Genomic DNA, 24181 nt, shown 5'->3' with positions numbered 1-24181 from the left:
CCATACCGCACACGGAGCCCCACGTCCCGGGGAGCGGAGTGCGCATGCGCGCTTCATCCCTCCGCTGTTCCCGTTTCGGCGCTGCCCCCTCCCGCAGGGAGGTGCGGGGTCGCGACCTCGCTCGCCTGCCCGCCGCCGCGAGCGGGGCTGTTATCGCCGCGCAGCTTCCGCCGCGCCGTCAGGCTCGGGTTGTCCCCGGCAGCGCCGTGAGCGCGGGCGGGAAATGCCTGCTGTGGGCGTGAGGAGAAACTCCTAACAGCTCTCTTCAAAAGGCGAAATGCCGAACGCGGCCGCTTCCCGTCCCAGCGTGGCCTCCCCTCACCTGCGCTGGGCTTCCCGGTGCGCGGGGAGCGGGAAGTCGAAGCGCCTGCTGCTTAGCGGTGCCTTTCCCACAGAAAGTGGAAAACTAGGTCAAACGCTGAAGGAGCTGCACAAAAGAGGCAGTCCTGCAACGAGCAGCGGCTGGCAAACGATGTGACAGGGCAATGAGAGCGGAGCAGGAAACACGGCAAAGCAGCGGCAAGGGGAAAGGAGAAAACGCGGAGGTGGCCGCTCCGCTCTGGGGAACAGCTCTGACGGGACTCCAAGAAGCTAGCGTTAGCTGCCAGCCCTTCAGATTAATGGCTGTAATGGCGAGCTCCGGTTCAAAAGGGCAGGGATTCAAGGGAGACAAATTGGTAAATTAGGGACTGCTTTGATAAATTAGATTTTCTTTAGATTTGCTGGGCCCAAAGGATTTCACGCTAGAATGAGAAGGTGATAAGGCGACTTCAGAGGTGTGAGCAGTTGTCACTGAGAGCTCATGAAGACAACTGGTGCTTCAGGAGAGGGGAAAAGGGAATGCGTAGCACATGCAATTCCAAGGGGAGTGTAGGAAGAGCCAGGAAAAGTACTGAAGCAGATAATCCCACATCTTTAAGTACATGGTAGCTAATGAAGTGATAAGTTACAGCCAATGTGGATTTGTCAAGAAAATCATACAGAGCCAAAGTCATCCCATTTGATGACTGTATAATGGACTGCAGGTGGAAATAGCGGCAGGTCTGTTGTGGCTTGACTTCCATAAGGCTTTTGACACTGACTCAGAACTCCATAACTGAGCAAGTGAAAGAAATCTGAACAGAAAAGACTGCAGTGGTACAAAACTACTCAAAAAGTAGTTGGCAATACTTCTCTGTGAATGACAACAGAATACAGCAAATGCAGCTTCTTGGGCATGGAGGTGTCCTGTATCTCTAATTACATGAGTAATGGAGTAGAGTTGGGCCCCCTCCAACTAAGGATATTACATGATTCTATGATTTGCCAACAGTAACAAAATGGCAGAGCTGTAAGGATGTTGCTGGGCAAAAATAGGATTCAAAATGATCTTGATTGCAAAAATAGATGCAACTGTCAATTTCTGTCAGTTCAAAGGGGAAAACAACAATTGCACGATTGCAAGGCTAGGAACAGATGAATAAACACCATGGCTTCAGAACAGGGGCTGTGGACCACGGTAAATCACAAACAGAACATGCATCCACAATGTCACACTTGTGAAAAAAAGCTGCAGTACAAGGAGATGTGTGAACAGAACTGTCATATTTAGGACATACAAAGAATTTCTCCTTAGATTTAACTCTGGTAAATCTTTGGCTGGAATACTGCGTTAAGTTTGGGGCTCTCTGTTTCAAGAAAATGTATCTTTCAAAGAGCACCAATAGAAGAAAAGAACAGGAGGGGGAAAAAACACCAACCAACCAATCAGAATTTATGAAAAATGTAACCCAAACTGAAAATATGAATGATTTAGATTTCTTAGAGATTTCTAGAGATTAGAGGACTACACTTAAATCCATCCAGCTAAGAACAAAAAGTAACAGTTTCAAGCTGCACTAAAAGAAATTAAGGTTAGATATATTAGGAAAAGTTTCACTACAGCATGGATAAATGGAGCTGGTACGTATCCTCTAGAGGGTTCTGAAGACATCACTCCCATTTAAAAAAAAAACTGAGCTAAACGTCTGTACAAACAGATGAGAGGCATTTAACTACTGAGAAGTAATGGAGCACATTTAAGAAATCAATTTTCTTGCATCATTTTCCATAACTGCAGTTACTATCCAGATAGCTGTTCTGATCCTATATATATATTTATCTGACAGGAATTCCAGAGACATTTAAACATTTAATGTGTTGGTGTGATTTTACATATAGGTGTAGATAACCCCTTTGGGAGCCTTTGTCACGCTGCATTCTGTGCATTGCTGCACAGCAGTGTACGTCACATGCTCAGCTGATTTGCTAATTTACAGACTTCATATGCGGACTGCAGATTGTACATTTACTAACGTGTTTGTTAGTGCTCATGTAACGAGCGTGCACCAAGACCTTTTCTTTTCTTTGGTTTGCTTTTTCATGGTGACATACACATCTTTCCCCAGAATCCATTAAACTTTCGGCTTTCTCTGGAGCTTGCCAGTTAGAAGGCAGAGCAAATGGTTTACATTCTGGGACTGAGAGCCACCAAACTCATCTCTTTAGAGATGACTAAAAGGCCATTAAATAGAACAATTTTAAATCTCCGCTGAGTTCAACTGAATTCAAACTGATAGCCCACAGGCAAAAGGCAATGAATTTCATTAACAGTACCCTGAAGCACTCAGTCCCCTAATGAGTGCTAATGTGACTCTTCTGAGAATTAAGCTTGTTTTCTGAAAAGATACATTTATAAAATCAAGTTCTGATATTTTGGAGCACATATGGATGGTTCTCCACTGTTCCTTAGCATAAGAAACATCTCACACAACCCACAGATTTCTTCTCAGGGTCTTGTTAATAGGTGCTCCGTGCTAACCAAAATGCAAACAAAAGCACAAAAAAGCACATATTGTATTGATACTTGCTCTATACTTGCTACATATCATATATATTACTGTACCCAATTATTTTAAGGTAATCACACTCACTCACTCCTGTTTCCCCTACTGGATAATTTGTAAGCAATAGCAATTCCTGCTTCAATTCTGTACCAAGTAGTTGAGGGAAAATACCAAATTCTATGAAACTATTACAGAAGATGCAGTGTTTTTAACTTCATATGCAAATGAGTAAAATGAGAGCATAAGGAAGCCTAAACTTTAATGCTGCCATATCTCACAATTTTAAGAGCTTAAAGATACTTAGCATTTTATTTAGTGCCTCAACTTAGTGATCAAAAAATTCCTATTCTGTAAACAGTACTGAACTCCATGAAAATACTTATGAGCCACACTCCATGATCTACATTTGGTGTGAATTCATGGTGCACATAACTTCAGCATTTCCTCTAAATGACAGTTACTAAGGCTGTGTCCAGCCATCTCACAAATGATTTGATTTCTGATTCTGCCAGCTTTGCCACTTACACTTACAATATGTGGAAAGTGGTAGATTATCTTAAATGTTGCGTGCTGAGTTAAAAAGGAGTTCAGAAATATACAGAAATATACAAAACCAATCAGTCTAATTTGGGATGAAAGGGAAAGCCTCCAACAAGGCATTCTAAGATCAGTTCACAAACGTGCGCAGCCACGAAGGCCCATAAGATATAATTCTTGAACTCTAATCCCTATAGTGCACAGTAGGCTTTTCGTACCCACATATCCTGGCTGTGAACCTCTGTTATTTCTCCACCAGTGCAGACAAGGTCTAATAATGGTTAAAAGAGCAAATGGAAACCTCTTGAGGAAAGACTGCTACCTAGTTCCTTTTGGTCTTCAAAATGGTTATAAAAAGCTTATGCCAAAGCAGACTCTTGTTAGCAGCAAAATACGATTAACTGAAACCAATTCAGAAACTGTTTCTTCATATAAACATTTTTGTAGATGATGCTGCAGAGAGAGTTGGAGCAGGTCTAAGCTGAAGCATTTTGAATGAAAGAAGACTGCAAATGCCTCCTTGAAACCCTGCAAAATCCCAAATGCCTGGAGGGAAAAACTTTTTAATGATGATTTCTTACATTTATATAGCACCTTTTATTCCCTAGGACCCCGAGCACTTCATTAATTCTATGCAAAACGCTTCACCATAGAAATGTAGCCTCTACATGCATCACTCTGAAAAATTGTTTTTCAGTTTACACATTTCTTTCATTACCAAAATACTGTGCTTACCTTGTATATAAAAACCAACACAAAACCAGAGAAAATATTAGACTACATAGGTTTGAGTTGTAGAAAAAAAGCAACACACTCAAGTAATGGGTACACTGCTATAACCTCATGCAATTCCCCTCTCCACTCAGGCTGATTCCATCTTCATACTGCGAACTTTGGTAAAAAAGAAAAAAATTATCATCCATAACACTTCCAAAATTGCAATGATCTTTGATACCAGAATTTCAGACAAAAAAATGAGTTTATAGGAAAAGGTGGCATCTTCTATTCAATTCACTGCAATGAGGTCATAAAGTAGAGAACTTGGAGTATTTGAGATTTAATGCTTTGGGTTTTTTAGCTAAGATTATTGTTTCAAAAAAGCATCATAACCTCTGCCTACCAAACTCTTGTCATCATTCTGAGTCCCTCACAAGCACAAAACAAGGCCCCAGATACATCGTGTGAAAGATCTGTGTGCTATTGCTCACCTTGCTGCACAGCTTTTCTTTTCATCCTACAGAGATCCTTCCAGTTCCTTTCCTTTCTTATAAAAACATGCTACTCATTCCACCAACACAGAAAAGAATTTGGAACTCAATATACCGGTTGTTTCTATAAAGACTAATTAGCATATTTCTACAGATTTTAGAAGAACTAGTCACTAACAGAAGAATTAATTGGAACAGTTTGATTTACTTCAACACTGTAAAAATTGAAAGAAGAAAAATGATTTAACTTTTTTTTGCTTGAGCTGCTGGTTCATGTCCTGTTGGCTTGTTTCTTCCTTTTGAAATAGTTGTCAACGTTAATTAAAGAGGACTGTCTAGTCTTGTCTTTTTCTGACAGAAAAAAAGAATCTATTCATAACATATCTTTTTCTCCTTCTATAAATCAAGATATTTTAGTCATCCTTGTCAGTATCAATAAAACTTCAAGAATTGTCAATAAAACAGTAGAAGGGCAGTAAGAATGTATAGGTAAAGTTACATATTATTGAAGCCTTTCGCTCTCCAGACTGTAATCCCAAGGTAAGGTTAGTCCTGAGGTACAACCTTTGGAGACTCTGCCTAGGGAAACAGTACTACTTGCCACTGTGAATTGCCTTCAGGACTGTCATGCTCTTTTAAATCTCCCATCTAGGAAAGTATTTCCTAGTACGTTAATAAGGACAACTACCAGTGTTTTCCTGTTTCTAGGTTTCCGTCCATAAGCAGCAGCACAGAAACACGGTATCTGCTGCTCAGACCTCCTTTAGCTGAGCCTACTGCTGCAATTACAAAACAGCTTTTGTCACAAGGGCACCGGCTCTGGGTGCAGCCTCCCACAGCTGCCTCCTGTTTTCAGTCTCACACCAGGAAGGAGTGTTACTGTCATCTGGTCAGAGGAGCAGCAGCTGCTGGGGCAGTGCTGGCTGCCTGGCACACAAGACTCCATTCCTAGCTGTTCCTCAGGTACCACATACTAAATATTATTAGGTAACTAATCCTGGATGGATTGATTATCAGTAGACCAAATTAACCTTGATCTATCTTTATTTATTTATTTATTTATTTATTTATTTATTTATTTATTTTGCATTATTATCCATCTCACATTAAAAAGAAGGAGCTGACATCTCTCTTCTTATGTCTGAGTTACTGAGTTCAATTCTCACCGAATTCAAAGATCATGAGAAGGCAGGGCAGGAAAATACCACTGTATATTATAGCATTGACCTTCTTCAAAACAACAATGTATTTCCTTGGAGGGTTGCCATTTGTAGCATGTACAGGAAGTATTAATATAAGAAAATATGCTATGAACAAAAAAATAGTAACAAATTTCTTCCTGAGCCTGTTGATGAACTATAATTCAGTGGGATAGGAGAAAAGCTGCAGCAATAAACTGGCCTTCAGCAGATAATGGAAAGGACCTAGATACAATAGAAATAAATTATCACAGTTCTGCTGTGATGATCCAGTTCACATTAAAATGCTAAAATAGCATACAGAGAGAAGATGGAGTAATTTCAAGTTCCTTGTCTCAGGTGTCCCTCTAGTAACCTTAATGTATCCCTGCAGAGGAAAGGGCAGAAGAGAGTGCAGCTCCTACTGCCACTGACCTTGTGCCTGACCTTCAACATGAGCACCCTACGCCAGCAAAGCATTGCTGAGGAGAAGGCAATTGCACTGGGTGGTTGGGCACCACATTACAGCCTCCCAGCTTAGCATGAGGAGTTTGTGACAATGATTCTTTTAGCCAAGCTCCAAATCTGTATTTGTGACTTGTACAGGTCACAGTGAGGGACAGAGGTAGCACAAAGGGGAAAGGCCACTTCCTTCAGCTGATCACCATTTCAACACCGTCACAGGGAGGACAAGCTTTGGTTTGTTATTGGCAGGCAGTACCCACCATTTCTGCACTTCAGAGTCACCTGGCCAGAGAGCAGTGAGGACAAGAGTCCAAGTAAGGACGATTTCACCAGAAAGTGCAGCCTCTAAAAGCAAGTGCCGTATATTAAAAAATGAACAACAGGATCTCAGTTGTCATTGGCATTGCCAGGGTGTCACTACACACCAGCCAGGATTTCATACCGCCTTCTTTTCCACACAGCTTCCTGCCGTCCTGCCCTGCGGCTCCTACACCAGTGATTGTGATTTCTTGCCTTAACTCAGGTGGACATACACCCTCTTGTCCTTATGCTTGACTCAATTACATAAATCTTCATCATCATCATCTGTAGAGCTCCAGAGCTTTGTGCACGGGAAGACATAATAACAATAATATTTAAAGAAGAAAATTAAAAAAAAATCCTTTATTACTATTAATGTGAAAGTACCAAGGAACTTACTTTGTCTTTAGATAAGATCACAGCAGCAGAAAGTCTGTTTGATATGCCATACCTTCTGTTTGTTTCTTAATTGTAAGGAGTTTGGGTTTGATCAAGACAATTAATTATGAATATAGCCGAGCTTTCTAACATCAGAGATACAGCTTAAAAAGCTACACAAGCTTTTTTTAGTGTATATTGTGCTGTATAGATGAGCATATATCTTCAGGGCATGAAAACAGACATCTTTGTAATTGAATCCTGAAAAGGAGGAAAAAATATATAAAACTGTGATAGTTCTTGTCAGGCTAAGAGTTATCACCCAATTTTGAAAAATTATTTATCAAATTCTGTGGTTGCACAGAATCAGCATATGGTGTGGTTGGTTTGAGTATCTCATATCTCAGCTTGGTCATTGGAACATAAAGTTTCCTCTTGTAGAATAAAATTAATGTCAAAAATGAAAAGAGCAAGTTAAAACGTAGGGTTCTTACAATGCAAGATTTATTACCCAGCAACTTTTTTCTTCCCAGCCTCCCTGCCTCTTTATGCAAACAAAAGAGAAGCACCACCCCATTTCCCAGCTTGGCCACATCTTTGCATCTCATCTGCCAGAAAGCATCTTCAGTGTAATGATCAAAGTTACATTTAAACCTTTGCTTCTCTCTTGTTCATCCAGAATTTCTAGATCACGTCCTGCCTGTGTTCTCAGATGAGTTATTTGTTCAGCAGTTCCCTTGCCATCATCCCATTCCAGAAATATTATCTTAGGTTTGGGATTTACAGACCGAACTTGTGATATAATGCTACTTTTAGTAGGAAGCTCATAGGAACACTAAATGTCTTATTATAAGCTCAGTGCAAAGACTTTAATGAGCTTTCAACAAGGCTTAAAGAAAGAGAATTCCAGCACTAATTTTCCTAGTAATAGAAATCTACGTATTTAAAGTAATTGTAAAATAGTTATTTCAGTATTTTGGAATGCAAACTGAGCAGAAGTTTCTCAGCAAAAGAAAGAATGAAGAAATGCAGAGGAACAGTTACGCTCCTTTTACAGCATGTCCCAGTTTCACATCACTTGGCTCTGGTTCCCAACAATGTGTTCATAGGTCAGTGTGTGGAAATGGGCTCAGGTGAGGCATTGGAAAGGGTATTTTTAGTTAGACCATACAGGCAACTGACAGAGTAAAAATGGGCTATCTGTGAGAGTGGAACTGTTAGCAGAGTAGTTCCACTTTGGGAATTCCAACAAATGCAGCTGTATATGTACACGATCTCTGCAATCTATCATTATATCTATGTCTCTCTCAAATTCCATTCCAAGCATATTAAAATTCTTCCATAAGAAGTTACGTATGAATGGTCACTCAAACATACCTTCAGCTTTGAGTTAAAATGTTCACATTCTGCTTTAAAACAGGAGAAATGTTTTTATTTACACTGCTCAAAAGAAAATCCAGATTTTGAACTTTTATAAGAGCCAGTGAGGTAACAGTGGTTTAAAATTTCATGAAGGCATCTTAATCAGCAAGCAACTGAGCCAAATCAGTGTAAGACTTAATACTTCTAAAAGTATGCCATTTATGGAGAAGCAGTAACCACGTTTTTGTAACATTTTACCAATTACACAAAGGAGGATGGTGCCATCACATTTGTGATAGTGTATTAGGGAGAACAGCTTCTCACAGTGACTGTTAAAATTGCACATGCTGGGAAAAACTGTCTTATTAGGATTAATTTAAGACAAAGAGTACTCACTAAGCATGAATTTTATACAATCACTTTCATCAGTACTCTTTATTCCATCCTTTATAAAGAAATAAGGACTCAATGAGCGCTCATTTCATTGCTAGACCCTGGCCAGCAGGAACTGACCCAATTGAACTCCTGGGCTGAGGAAGATAAGCAGTGGCCTGAGAGCCTGCTGGGACAGCAGCAGGGTTGCTTCACAGCAAGCAGCTGCAGAAACGCTGTGTATCTCCCAGCTCTTCTCCTCAGCCCAGCACTGATGCCAAAGGCAACCACAGGTGTGGGGAAGGGAAGAGAAGAGGCACGAACTTCCAGGCAGCTTCAGATGGGGAAATGCTGACTGGCTGGGGGAGTTGAGAAGGGTTCCTTCTCAAATGCTCACTGGACACACTTGGCTTGCCTGCTAGTTTGGTTTTTGTATGCAGGTGGCATGTGATATGTTTGAGGACATGCCACATGAGCATACTGAGTCTGTAGCTGAGGAGGAATAAAAACAGCAGCACAAAGTACAGATTGAGGCCATGTCCCCATCTATGCCTCACCTTCCCTAGGACAGCCAGCACATCTCTCAGGTCTCTCAGGCCATTTGGGGTGGCACACTCAGGCCCTACCTTTTAGAAACAGATTCTAGTGCTGGGAAGGAGTGCTGCTGCTTCCTCGGGTTAACAGAATCAAGAAGACCTCAGCTTGGAGCTGCAGCCTCGCAAACACGGAGGAGCCTGTGAAGTGACCAGAGAGCTTGAAGATGGCAGCATGGGGCCACGTGGAGGAACTGGGCTGGAGGCACAGACAACTTGTCACCACATGGCCAGATGGTGCTGGGCAGGGCTGGGCAGGTAGGGCACGTGTACAGGCAGAGCTAAAGCCCAGCGCCAGGCCATATGGTTCTCTTGGACAGGTATAGGGGTGCCCTGAGGACAGGCGAAGGCGCTCCAAACATACATGGGCATTAGGGCGAACAGAGTAGGTTTCTGAGGATCAGTGTCCCAGCTGGGACTCTCCCAGGGAGCCCAGAGAGCAGACAATGGCCAGGTAATAAAACCCTAAGGGTAGCAAAGGAGCAGTTCTGCTGGGCAGGAGGACTCACTGGCCCCCCCAGCACTTGGCAGTCCTCCTGCTCTGAGTCGGGTGAGGACACTGCACTTGCAGGGTGGCTGATGGAATAAATCCCATTTCCCGGCAGGAGCAGGAAAATTAAATGGCTTGGGGACTTCCCCACTGCTTATTTGGCAATGTCAGCAATTGTCACCAATTACCTGTGCACCAAAAAGGAAAAACAACCAAACACAAAATGAAGTACGCTTCAATGTCAACTGCAGTGCCATCCAAACCATGGGATTCTCTTTCTTTCACACAAGAGTCAAAAGTACACCCTCGACACAGTGAGTGAGCAAATCCCAAGTCCCGTGTTTCATTTAGTTTAGAAATTACAATTGTTTCTTTCTTCTTCTTCTTCTTCTTTTTTTTTTTTTTTTTAAGCACTTGGATGGGTTTCAGGAGAAACTATGAAAGTAAGAACATCTTGAAAGAGCCTGCAGAAATAATTCCAAATTTCTCCTCATTTTTTTGTTTTACCTCAGTGGAACTACAAGTGTATGAGGGCTGGCTTGGCCCAAGGTTAATCCTCTTCTGGAGCCCAGGAGATCTACAGGAGGGTAGCCTGGATCCCTTTCTTTTCTCCCTTAAGGGAATACTATTTTGATTCTCATTTCACTATTTAGAAGCCCTAGAAGTTCCCGCAGCTGCTGGGTCACATAACAACAGACAGACTCTAATTTCTCATGCACGGCACCCAGCATGGTGTATCAGAAAAAAGGCCCCAAACCTGCTCCTGCATTCTAATAAATGCATGTCACTTTGTAGGAGATCAGAATCCTGTCCAAATTCTGCTAAGTCTAACAGAACAACAGTTGCCAAATGACAAAACCTATCAGAAGGAACAGAGTAAAAAGGCACGTCTTTGTTTCAGATCTTCACAGCTTCAGTACTGGCAAGAGAAATGTCAAGGTTTCCAAAATAAAGCCAGTTAACCACTGTAACTGCTATTAAATGTAAACAAGGACATAAAAGTAGAGATGTTGGAAGCCAGGATAAGAATATTTGAAACAGTAGCTGTGTATACAAGGAAAAGCAGACAGCATTGCTCGCTGCTGGGGCTGTGCAGCGCTGGGAGCAGCGGCACAGAGCTGCAGGCCTGCACTGCGGGCAGCCTCAGGCTGGGCTGGGCAGCACTGCTGTGGGTCAGCAGGGGGCGTGGGGCTGCAGCGAGGTGCTGCTCGCCCCCTTTCTGTGTCACACAGGCTGCACGCTTTGCAAGGAAGCACTGGCATCCTAACCCAGATAAAATCGCTTGGATAATAATACAAAAATGACAGCTCCATAGATATTAGTTACTCTGTAAAAAATACCAGTATTTTCCTTGCATAGACAACTGTTAAATAAAGGCACTGCTCAGTGCTTATCTTCCACGGGACACTGTAGATGAAGACAGTGTATTCCCATGAATTACGCTATTGGCTACACACAAAAATTACATCCATTTAATTTCATCAGTGAAGAAAGGAATGAAGCACAGCCATCGTGCAGACTAAACTCAGGCAGTAAAATGACACTGCACGCATCTGTCTGAGGCTTACAATTGTAACAGCCTTGTGTCCTGCAGATACAATGCTGGCATTTTCTCTCTGAGCACAACAGAAAACGGTCAAGATTCTGGATGCAAGAAGAAGAGAAATGAGACGGTGACCCACAACCCGTGGAGTGAAATTGGTCTCAGAGCAGCTAAACGATGCCCAACAGGATTGTCCAGAGCAGAACTGCACTTAACTTCTGCCTGATCGTGGCTGTTAGCGGACCGCCAATGTTTCAGTTAAACTAAAAAAGAAACACGCTCAAATAATTATTTGGCTATTAAACTTCAGTGCTGTTGGACACACATCGCACTCAAAAATAATCATGTTGACAATCCATTATGGCAGATTTTATGACAATACCTCAGTGGTAAAGATTTCCACAAATCCTAAAGCTGGGTGTAGCAAGAGGTCTGCACACCTGTCATAAGCTGCCAAAACCAAAGAGCTGTCAACGCAAAATGAGCTATAAAAACAGTAACAATCAGGCGTCACTCTCATTAAACACCTAATGATGCCACAGGCACATCAGTGGGGAAATGCTTATGAGAATCACGAGGAATTAGGAGAAAATAAATAAATAAATAGAATGGCTGCCTCTCAAACTGCTTGCCAAGCTGCTTGTGCATTCTGCCACAGGCAGTTTCTTGAACAAGATGGAGGACAGTTAGGGGCTATTAGGTGCTGCTGGTAGTGAAGGCAAACCATAGAACTGATGGTAGAGATTAGGGGCTGTGATTTGCTTTCAGTTATGTCTCATATCTCAACATTTCATGGTATTTAAATGAAGCTGTTCCATCAGCATTGCTCCCGTCTCTGCACTCATATTCTCCTTTCTGGTATGGATTGTCTTGGGAAAGTTGCCAAGCGGTGACAGAGCAGTGCAGAAAGGAATCACGCTCGTACGCGGGGGTGGGGAAGGCTGCAGGTGAACAGACCCAGTGCAGCATGGTACACACAGGCTCTTGTCTCAAAAACTCCGTGTTTAAATGAAACAGGAGCCAGAACACTTTACAAAAAGCACACAGGACTGCTAGAAACCCCAAGCCGTCACCTCCGTTTGCACCATGGAGGTGTGAGCACATGGCTGCTTTAGGAGATTGCAAGAACAAAAAAAATATTTCCTTTTAAAATGCTGGAAAATCCCTGTGCAGCATTGAAGATCATTCCTGCCAGATGCTGAGCACCTCCTTTATACTTAGGAAGGATCTGAACCTTGTAATTAAAGACAGAGGGAAACGAGGGTGGACCCAGGCTCCTGTAGGAGTACGTGATTACTTACCTGCCAGGACCTGCCCAAAAAGCCAGGCTCTCCCTACATAATTCAGTGACTGCACTGGTTTTTTCTAATAGTCATCGTTTTATTTACTAATAGCCAAGCTCTAAGGTACTTGTTGCCTTTTCATCTGTAGACCTCAAAGTGCTTCACAAAGGAGATCATTATCAACAAAGGAACACAGACATCTACTTTTGGGCTCTGCCACAACAAGACATCTCAGTTCACCTAGGCAGTAGATTTGCCTATTGAACTTTCTTCAAGCCACATGCCCCACAAACAACCTTCAAACCTCAGATGACTTGAGGGGGCTGTTTTCAACTGAAGGGTATTGCTCACAGGGTATCAGACAGCCCTGCACAGCACCAGCCTGGCTGAAACAGTCTCATGGACACACTCAGCCCGATGCTATGGGGCAACCTCGGGGCACCACCACATCAGAGCAGGATCCATCATCTCGAGGATTGCCGTGGGTCACAGCAGTGAGCACGTGCAACTGCTCCATCCCCAAAGACAAGTGTTACTGTCCTCTGGGCATCTTCAATTGCTACAGTAAAAGGACAGGTGAGGAAATGTGCTTAGGTTGATACATTTTTTGGCAGTTTTGCACTACACACAGAGTAGGATTTTTCATCATAATGACCTGCAGCTGAAACAGATGTTTTGCTTTAGTGTTCTAAAAGCACAAAACTTAGCATTAATTTATTCTCTCAAAGTGCAGAAAAAAACATGTTTAATATTGTTACTCACATAACAGAACAATGTGAAAAATGGAAACAGATGTTTCTCATTTAAGCATGAATAAGAAGGAAGCGAAAGAAGAAAGAAAGATGATGGAGTAGTAATGATTAAGAGAAATGTGATGGCTTGCTTAAGTCAGGACCATTTCTTCTGGATCTCCAGTCAGTCCTTAAGCATCGCATTAATGACGTGGTCCCCAATTCAGTGAGCATGCAGAAGTGCTCAGCTCCAGCTGGGGAAATGTTCTCACATGCCTCATTGATAATACTTTAAAAAACCATACAGCCAAATGAGTGCTTCGTAGTTAGCACTCATTGCTGAGGGTGGAGGTGTTGTTCCTGTGGATACTAAAGCACTGACTTCTCCTACTGCAGACATCTATGTTTGAGTTCCATCAGAGAAATTGAATCAAAATGAAAATACATTGTTTCCGGAAACCAGAAGGGCTCTGATTGTACAGCAGCACATGCAGCATGTTGTGTCACCCCAAAGCAGCAAGCTGGGTACCTCTGTGTGCTCCCTGCCAGAAGGCCCAGCTCCCGGGTTGCAGTGCCCAACACAAGCCCCATAGTGCCCGGCCGCAGGGCCCCACACTGTACAGGCCTTACGCCACTGTCCCCTGCAGCAGGGAGCACTCTGGGACTTTCCCAGTAGAAGCCTTTGGAAAAGCTGCAGTGACTCAGGTTTCACTGTGGGTAAACATGGCCATTCCCAGTCCACCAAAGAGGAGAAATAGCTAGCTTGCAGAAGTGAAGCTGGGAAAGGGGTGCAACGTGCCCTGATAGCTCTGAATAGTGGGATTTGTGTGCAGCCCACAGAACAGACCTTTCTGACAGGACCGGTATGACTTTCTGTCCTAAAGACCAAATCCCTGCTCCAGAGACCCCACCTGGCAGAAGGCAGGGATGAGCAGAGAGGTGCAGAGGCAGCCTGGCCCCTAGCAGCCTTGCAGAAGGGTAGCTACTCCCAATGGTCCCAAAAAGGAGGAATAACAAAAGAAATGTTCAGATTCCTCATGGATTACAGCACTGTTAAAAAAATCTCTCTTTGTCTCCAGGCTGTACTAATCTATAAGGAGTCATCAGACAGAAATACAAGCAGTATACAATTCCTTCCACAAAGAAATACTTGGAAGGAAAAACCGAAAGCCAAGAATCAAATTCTCTTCTTTGAGTTTGAAGGAAATGTCCCAGTTCTAGAAAACTCTCCTTTCCCTCTAACTTTTTAATATTAAAATAATATTTCTGGAATTGACACTGATTTCAGTACAGACGCTGAGAGAAATTTGGCCCTGTGTGCAGCCCACAGACTGTGCATGCAGAATTAATAATCTCGTTAACATTACTATATGCAAATGTTCCCAGAGTGCAAAGAGAGATTTGTATTTCAGATTAATATTTTATGGGAATTTTGTGTGTACACGATAAATGAATAAGTGAAGGGACACAAGGGGACATGCAGAACATGTGCATCACATGCAAAAACTGCATTAATTCTTAAATGTTTGCAATGGGCACAAGATGGTTAAGGAACAACAAGATTTATTATTGTAATTACATAGGAGGAGAGAGCAAGAGAAGAAAAATGAGAGATCAAGGGAGCTGCTTCATGTTACAGTTTCTCCAGCTGCAGAGCTGGCTTGAGGAGTCCTCCAAACCTTCCTGCCCCCAGCCCTTCTACCCTACATGCCTTCCCCTGGTTGCGGATTCCCATCCCTTTAATTCTACCACTCCAACCATTTGCATGTTCAAGCTCTAAACAAGTTCTTAACTACAGCATGGAATCACACCCTTAGTCGACTTGGTCTGCCATTCATTTTCAGCTGCTGTGTAACAAGGGGCAATGCCATATGACATCTCAGCATTGATACAGCACCGCCCATATGAAAAAGGGGCATGGAAGGGAGGACTGAGAATGGGTCTCAGAGGCTGGGGGTTGAGAGGCAGATCACTGCTTCCCCACTGCTTCAGCGCCTGGGTTTCCCCCTTGCCCACCTCTCCAGTTGTCCTTATTCCACTGAAGTTTTATTGCTACCCAGAAATGGCACAAAGCTCTCTTGTGCTTTAGCTATAAAAAATGTAATATTGTATTTGTCCAAAAACCTACATGAGTAAAAGAAGATCCCTGAGGGGATATTATTAACTGCCTGCTACTTATCATTGATGGTTATTCTCTGAGACAACTCTCCTGTTTAATCTTTATGCTCTCAACAATAACCCCTCTCTCTTTTTGATCAAGTGTTTAATTTTCTTGAAAGATTTTCTCCGACTTCAGCTATTATTGAAAGGGATTTTAATTTTACCCCAACTCTTTAATGGCTAAATCTTGCATATCCACTATTTCAGATAGGGGTATTTCAGTTATTCTAAGTAAATAGTTCAAGGATTTGGTCTTGATAGGTAGATGGAAAATTTCAAATCAAAACAAAATTGAAATTGCACTTCCTCTTCCACTCCAGAATAGACGTTCTTAGTCTCCCTGAGTGACCTGTCAGAGCACTGGAATAAGAAATGGAGACTGCCAGACTGCTGCAGAGCATCGTCCTGTGCCAGGGAGCTCCATCAGCATGAGTGGCAGCCCTGAGTGTGTGAGCAGTTAGCTGGGTATTTCATCTGCAGCTGATCAAAGATAAAAAAGACAAACAAAGGGAAGCGATGATGTAGAATGTATTCTTGCTTTCCTGGTCTCCACAGGCAGTATTACTGCTAAGTTTCCTCTAATTGCTTATAGAACTTTAAAGAACAACGGGAGAGAAAAATAAAGAAGCCATAAGAGGTTCAGTGGAGAGCAAAGCCCAGAAAGCCTTGCAGCCTGCTTACTTTCCCTTCCCACACACATCCTTGCTGCCACTTTATCTCTGCAGACCAGTGGAAGTTCTGATCATGGGAAAATTAACACTACAATTACACTTAAGAGAGCCTCTCGGCCTGATGCAAGACAGCCCTTAGTTCATCATCCTCACCCCTCTCGTACAACAGCCTATCTTCATGGCTGCCCTCTCAACACAGACTCCCTCACAGGATGAAATCAGCATTGCCAAGAGCTGTGCAGGACATGGCTACTCTGTGACTGGGAATTGAGGGGAGGAAGAGACTCACGTGAAAGCGAGCAGGGCCAAGCACCAGCAGACACAAGGCTACATAGGCCTGAATCTCTACATCAAAGCCTTGATTTTCCCTATCTGTAAAAGCTGCCTTGAGATGCTTCCCTTTTTCTCCAGGTTACCGGGGCTAATAAAATAATGCTTATATAATATCACATTGCCTGAAGACTATTTTTCCTAAATCAACATGTTTTCAAATATTCCACCTGCAGACAAACTAGTCTTCAATACAGGTACAACAGACTAAAATGAGGCCTAATAACATCCAGATCCCAAGATTAATCTAATATTTCAACATCTTTCAGAGTAAGCATCCTTCCTCTGTTGCATTTCTGTTGAGGCAGTTAGCCTCAGCAACCCCGTTTGCTTTCTCAGCATCTGACAGCAGAGCACACAAGCAGTACAGGCAGACGGAACACAGTGAGAGAGAGATGTAATCACCAAAGAAATGGAGCAACAGACTTAATAAGAGCGTGCTCTTCCCAGCAGGTCAGCTACACAGCAGCTGTGCACTTCTGGGCCAGTACCAAGTGTCTGCTACCACCCTGCAAGAGCCTTGTGGCTTTAGATTTTATTCCTATTGACTGCAATGTGTAAGTATTTCTAATGGTACTGCTGCTTCTCAGAATGCACTAGCTCAGCTCCAGCATAGGACAAACTTTTTCCAACACAATCTTTCTAATCTCTCAGCTCCAATGAGATGCGTAGAGAATCTTTCAGTGCTGCCCTTCACACTTGCATTCAAGTCCTCCCTGCTTAATGAGCCATGGGCTGTTGCTCTGAAACAGAGGACATTAACAGTTCAGAAAAAATAAACCCCTGCAGATTAATCACCTGGCTTCCTCATGGGCCCAATTCCAGTCAGCAGACAGTGTGAAAGGAGAATATCCCCATGTACACTGCCTGGCCGATAAGCGCGTTAGCCGATCGCTATGCCTGGCTTTGACAAGCATGTAGCATATGGGTCCTATTCCATTGTTTATTTCAGATGAATAACAGAGGTCTCCAAATGTCACTACATTCGCAACAACTGACAACTGCGTAACCATTACATGTCTCTCTTCACACTCCTCCTCCGTGCGAGCGAAATAATGCATGTTTCATACTTCTTACTTGTAAAGTGAACGTCTTATTGCTTTCTGAACAGCAGTAAACTGCTACGTATCCCTTCTGAGTCCACTACATAATAATCCTCACAAAAATCAGGATCTCATTTCACCTTGAGAGCTACACTTTGCTAGGACCAAGCTAATAATGGCATTCCTGCTTCTAGGTAAACCACTGGTAGCTTTACTGTTACTTAGCCTGTGCACTCCATTCCAAGAGGAGGTACATGAGTGTGGAAAAGAAGTAGGATCAAACATTGGCCAAAAGAATGGTAAACCCTTTGCTAAACTTCAAACATGGCAGAGGCATGACACAGCTTAATCCTCTAGAAACACAGAACAAAACCAGCCAATTGTGCTGTCAGCACAATCTCCTGAATCTCATAGCAAAGCAAGCTCATAAAAGACAAATGGGATATGGCATTAAACGGTTCAACAGACCTGAACTGCTTCAATTTATGTAATGACAATAACTCCCTTTTGCTATAACCCACCTTTTCAGCCCTGCCAGCCACAGCCTTCTATGGTTTGAGGGACTTTTTGAACAAGATTCTAGCATCAAACAAAGTAAATATCAGCCTTAACTTCTTGATCATTTCTTACTCACCTCCTATCTATTACTGGGTTAAAGCCCAGTCTCACTGAACTCCTGATTTAGCATATTAGCAGGGAAGGGTGAACTTCCACCCTCATTTCTTTCCTTCACATATGTACTAGCTTGTTTCCCAGGTTTCCATTTTTACAGTCCTTAGCGGCTATGGGAGTGTGATGCTTTGATTGCCTTTACCTTATCTTTCCTACAGGTCATACAGGTCACTGACATACCTGGAACAAACTGGGACTGTTATTTCAGCTGTCAGTCATGCTCCAGCTGGAAGGCAGCATCCCATCAGCAGGGAGACGGAAGCGCGGCAGAGCAGAGCAGAGGACAGTAGGGTCTTTGATGGCAGCTGTGAGCTTCAGCTCCTGCCTGCTAACAGGTATCCATGGGCACCGCTGCTCCCCTGGCTCTGTTTCCCTTTGATCATGTTGTGTTTCTATTGGAGCGTTTCAGTAAACAGGGCCCCTGTGATCATGTACCAGAGGCTAGATCCTCCACAGACTGAAAGTCAAAAAAGTCACAGTGCTTTTCCTGAGCCCTATATTCTAAGCCTCTCTCTGCCACCAAGCGGGGCCCCATCAGGCATGATGCTGAGCAGCACTGGAGTTAATGAAGATCAGCGTGAATGAAGCACATGCAGCATCACAGATCCCCTGAAACCAGTCCTTTTCAAAGAACAATCTGGATGTTACAAAACAAGCCACGAATGGAGTTCCCATAAATACAACAACACTTCAAACCAGGCTTCCTTGTAGACCTTCAGCCCGTGCTAGGATTGCAAGCCCTGGACTTGTGTGCACTAATTCCTCATTTCATAGAGGCAAAAACGCTGCCAGGAGGGATGCAAACGTTCGCTTTATGATGATGCATAGACTCTGCCTGGAGCTTCCCAAAGAAGCCTCTCCTTCCCTTCAGCAGCATACAAACAGCGCACACTACATGCTCTAAATGGGATTCGAGTCACTTCTTTCATCACTACTAAAGCAGGTACTGCTGGAGATAAAAGCCGCTGTCTCAGAAAAGCAGGTATGACATCTGGTACATAGCACCAAAAATAAATCTCTGACTTCCTCTCATACCTGCCAAACCTGCTCCAAGGAAATAAACCTGGGAAATGTTATAAATGCACACTGCTCTCTGATTTCAAAGGAAGAGCTGACCTATTTTTCAGTTTGCCCATTTTAAGCATTTCCTATGACAAAATCGGTTTGCTGAAACAACGGGTTATGTTTATAGTAACCAAAACTGTAAAAGAAAACTGCATGCATGACAAAGCCAAGCGGCCTGGTGTTTGCACAGGAGGTAATTCACGCTAATACTGCTATTTATAGTGCAGCAGCACCTCGGGGACCAGGGGCGCCCAGCACAGCTACCTGGTAGGCACTATACAAACATGAAATCGGATGGTCTCTCCCCTGCTGTGCACTCATACCTGGGATTTATGGAGCCCAGTTGTGTAAGTGGCCGTATAATGTGGGAGCGGTCCTCTGCTGAATTATTTTCTCTGCTCGTATTTGTGTAATAAGTATTTCCTACATTCATTCAATAGTCAGCCCAGCTTATAACATGGGAGATCTGGGTATTGGTGAAGGTGACCTACTTAAATCAGAAACAATTAAAGACCCGCTTCCCTGCTTCCTATTTACAAGCTTAACTAAGAAACCACACACAAAGAGATCACACTGAAGAAGCTGGGAAATGTTTCCCAGTGCTACAATTCTGGTCATACAGGAGGGTCTGCTGGGGGGATCAAAGAAGGAAGTACATGCGATTCTTTATTAGCAATGTAAATAGGACACATTTGGAGGCTGTCACCACCCCGATCGCTCATCTGCTTTTATTAGTCCTCATTCTTTATTCTTATTGTCTTTGGTTTTCTGCTCTTGTCGTTAAAGTTAGTTATGTTATACGCATCTGTTTAGCATATTCTATATGAAAATGCAAATGGAGATGAAAACAGTAAAATAAATATATGCAGCTCCCACATCACATATATATTTGCTGTGGCACATCAAATACAAAAGAATTGTTTATCATTTCTGAAGTCTGCTTCTTCATTATGTGCGTTACTTTTTTTACCAGCAGATGGCAGCTTTCCATTATTTTAAATAGGTTCTGTTATTATCAGAGATTTGAAAGCAGCTTGCAAAAAGCCTTGACTCACTTCAAAATTAATTTTTACTTCAATTTCCTTCTGCACCACCCCCTCTAGAAAAAGCAAGGGCTACACTGTTTGCTTCAGTTTACAACGCTGCTGCTGACTGAGGCTGACGGTTACCCCTGAGTTACCTGACCGCGAGTTCCGGCAGCGCTGTCAGCTGTTGTCCAGACTCAAACACTGCCTGCTGCCACCTGCTCTCTGATTCCCAGCCTGCACGGAGGGACTGCATGCAGCATTACTAACAGCAGCAGCAGAGGTACATGGGGCTGTACAGAGGGGCCAGGGTTTTATTTCCCTCGGTGTCACATGGACACTGAATTTAGAAAACAAAGAGTTACATCCACTGTCCTGCCAGCACCAGGCTCCCTCCTGCACTGCTGCTCAAGAAGGCTCGAGGGAACAAGACATCTATGCCAGGAGATACGGCCTGCAGGGTGCTTCCAGAAACCTGCTGAGGCCAAGAGCGGCCCTTACCCAGTCAGAGGTGCAGCTACAGGGCGATTCTGGCTGCCCTAGCACAGAAAGGAGAGTGATTACTTTATCCAGTGAAAGCTTCTAGCCGGGAGCACAAACGAAAGGGACAACTTTGTTGGTCCAACACGGCTTTAATAACTGGGCACAGACAGACCTTGGGCATTGCCTAACGCACACAGCACTTGCAGCAGTGTCATCCCCACCCTAAAACAGCAGGCCCTAATGCACCAGGAGTCACACTCCCATCAGCACTGTGCTGAGCCCCTCGGTCTGCATCAGCCCACCCTCCCCTTGTCATCCCAACAACTGCCTCCACCATGTCCCCTGTCTCTCGGGCAGCCTGATGGGGCTGGACCTGGTCACCACCCACCACAGCACGCTGCGCTCCTTTGGGCTGCGCAAGCCACAGGAATTTCGGCTGGATCGAAGCAATTACACGAACCCTGGCTTCTTGCAAGAGCAGCACAAAAATGGCAGCAGCAAGCAGAATTCCCCTCGCCATACATGCGGGCAGCCAGCTCGGCCTTGCACAGCATGAGGGTATTTCAGGCACACACCCATTTCTGCCAGCTCTTCAGCCACCAAGCATGGCAGCGGGTTAAAGCAGGCTGCACAGAAAAGGGGGTGAGAAGGAGGAGAGGGCTGCCCTCGTGGGCCCACAGGCTGGGACCTGACAGGCTTTGTAGCTTTTCATTCATCAGTTTTTTTCATTCTGCTTACACAGCAAACTGCCCCTTCCCTCAGGCTGTACAGGCCCTCTCACATCCTGCAACTTCTGAATTTCTGTGTTCCTTGCATTCTCAAACTAGAGAGGCAAACAGGTTACAATCCAGAGATCATTTTCCACCTGTTTAATACCTAAACAAAGATAAAGCTCCTAAACAGTGCGCGCAGATAAACACCAGTCTCTAAGCCATCTTGGGAACACAGCATTTTCCTTCACAAGCAGAGCCACAGAGCCTCTTATTAACGGTTTGCAGAGAGTGAGAAATTCACCAGGGTACTAAATTAGGAGAATATGAAAACAACAGAGCAGGCAGATGCATTATACAAATGGGCAAAGATAGATGAAAAACATGGGGAGGAGGAAGAACATCATTAGGGAAAATCAGGAATCCTGTTATGCTGTGAGAAACAACATGTACGTGATGTCAGGTGCAGGTAGGCCAGGGAAGGGGTTGACTACATTCTCTTTAATGCCACAGATTTCCAAAGAGGTGGGACACTCCACATGGGTGACCACCACGGGTCCTCATGCTCAGGACTGCGTTTGTAGAGTGTAATTCCAACAGTCTTTTCTAGGAATAAAGAGGAAATGGATGTGTTTATGAATATCATAATGATCTCCAGCCTTTGGTAGATCCTGAAACAATCACATAAGGCAGAAAATAGGCATCAGTCTCTTCCTATTGTGTGCCACTGTACAGAGAAAGCAGGTGTCCAAGTGAACGTGACGCTGTCCTCTCAACTTTTGTTTCCATTTGGGAAGTACTTTAAATAATATTCACAGTAGATTTAATATCGGTTATTACTCTGATTATTGCATTCCTAAGATAATAGATTTCAGAATTGTATTTTCCAGTTGAGGATTAAAGAGTTACATCTAGGCTTTCCACCTTCTTTAATAAAGAAAGATTCAACCTAGTCTCAAAAGCGGAACATTAATATAGAGGAGATTTGCTGTCATCTTAGTAAGGGTTAGCAGTAATCATTTAGCATTCCCATTACTTTGCCACCTAAGTCTCAATCTGCTCATGTTGAGAAGCAAACTGGCATTCTTAATACACGTCACCTGCATCACACAGATGCTCAGGGATGTGTCCCACAGCCGGACCCCAGCTTTTCCGCTCTACCTGGCAGAATGAAGGCAGCTTTGTGCCTCGGGGCAGGAGCAGGGCAGCTTTTCACACCTGTGCTGCACAGGTGCTCCAGACCCACACAGCCTGCTGCCCTCAGGGGAGGTGGCTGCAAACAGGACAGAACGTGGCTGCTTCTCTGGGTGGGCAATATGCAAACAGCATCTACAAGATGCATTTGGCACTGCAGCGCATAGCCAGCACTGGAAAGCCTTAGAGTGCCAGGCAAGCAGAGGTCCTTTCAACTGTCAGATAGTGCATGTCAGCAAGCAATCATTGCCTTCATATTGCAGGCACAGAGTCCCAGCTCCTGCTAACAGCTCATGTCCCCAGAAACAGGGGTTGGGGGATGGAGGAACAGAAGCAACAAACTTCTTAGGTGCAGAGCTGAGCCCTCTCAGCCTCACTCTCCAGAGCTAAGCTAGCTCCTGGCCCTGCTGCTGTTGAAGGAAACAGAGGGGAAATCCCACATACTGATGAGATGCTGTAGCTACACCCCATAGATTTTGGCTGAGATATAGTATTACTTCATCTCAAAGATGCCTTGGATAAAACAGGAGATCTAATGCCACACAATACAGGACGGAGACTCTTCATTTCCCCAGAATCTGCCCCTGAGCACTCACAGCTGGTTCACAGGCCTAGGCACTGTGTCACATTAAAAGTTAAACCAGCATCAGGACTCAGCCTCTGACTCTCTGCCACTCACTCTCTCACCGTGCTGCACTAGGAGGAAGGAAGACAGGCAATCCAAGCCCATAAGCTCAGCTATGAGCTTCCTCTTTGCCCTCTTTCTTTCTCCAGCTCTATCCCAAAAGCAGAACAGCAACCAGGTGACGTATTTGCTGCCAGTACCTTCTGTTTTCCTAAATTCCTATCAGAGCACAGAGAAGCCACGAGGCTTGAGAGCCACAGATTTCACTTGCAGCAAATTTCCCACCTCCCTCATGATTTACCATTCCAAACTCTTTGCCAATTGAGTTACAGAAAAAAGAAGAGACGAAGACTGAACAAAACTTGCTGTTTTGCCCAGGAAATTGAAAAAAATACCCAATTAGAAATTATACATATAGACTATGTTCTTGCCCCAAAGTATCACTACAGTGTCACGCAGAGACAAGAAGGGTTGAGAAGTCAGAATGGAGAAACATGACCATGTACCAGGCAGGGAACAGAAGCAGATCAGAGCCTCACAGCACTTGGCTCTACCAGGTGCTAGCGTGCAGGACAGGGACAGAACAGCCCACGGACAGAAGAGCTTCAGGACATTAAATACCTGGTGGCTGCAGCAACCAAGACAGGTTTGTCTTCATCCGCTCCTGAGCAGGGCTGTGGGCTCCTTCCCGGTGCAGGCGGACGTGGGTCGCGTCACGTGCAGCCGTGTCCCTGGAGTCCAGCTTCCTGCTGCATGCTCTGCAGAGGGCAGCAGCTCAAGCAGCTCGGGAACTGAAGCCAGCGAAAACAACTCAGCCTCTCATGTCACATGTCTCACTGCATGTCCTTGCACAAGATCTCTGCTTTCACCAGTTGATTTTGGGTAAATTAGAGTCCCAC

At 44.0% G+C, this 24181-nt stretch overlaps 1 protein-coding gene across 2 annotated transcripts in view; it reads right to left on the bottom strand.

The window, feature by feature from the left end:
* ZNF644 (zinc finger protein 644) overlaps positions 1–23963 on the bottom strand; it is a 74722-nt gene extending 50759 nt beyond the window's left edge. For both annotated transcript variants that reach the window (XM_042819234.1, XM_042819235.1), the window contains exon 1: positions 23904–23963. The gene's annotated coding sequence lies outside the window, so the exon portion shown is untranslated. The remainder of the gene's footprint in view (positions 1–23903) is intronic.
* Between the last annotated feature and the right edge of the window lie 218 nt (positions 23964–24181).

This window comes from Centrocercus urophasianus, unplaced genomic scaffold (assembly GCF_019232065.1).
Source record: "Centrocercus urophasianus isolate 14NV4802_14NV808 unplaced genomic scaffold, USGS_Curo_1.0 seq_18, whole genome shotgun sequence".
NCBI classification, from domain to species: Eukaryota; Metazoa; Chordata; class Aves; order Galliformes; family Phasianidae; genus Centrocercus; species Centrocercus urophasianus.
The sequence above is the reverse complement of the archived record's forward strand: the minus strand, read 5'-3'. Positions and strand labels throughout refer to the sequence as shown.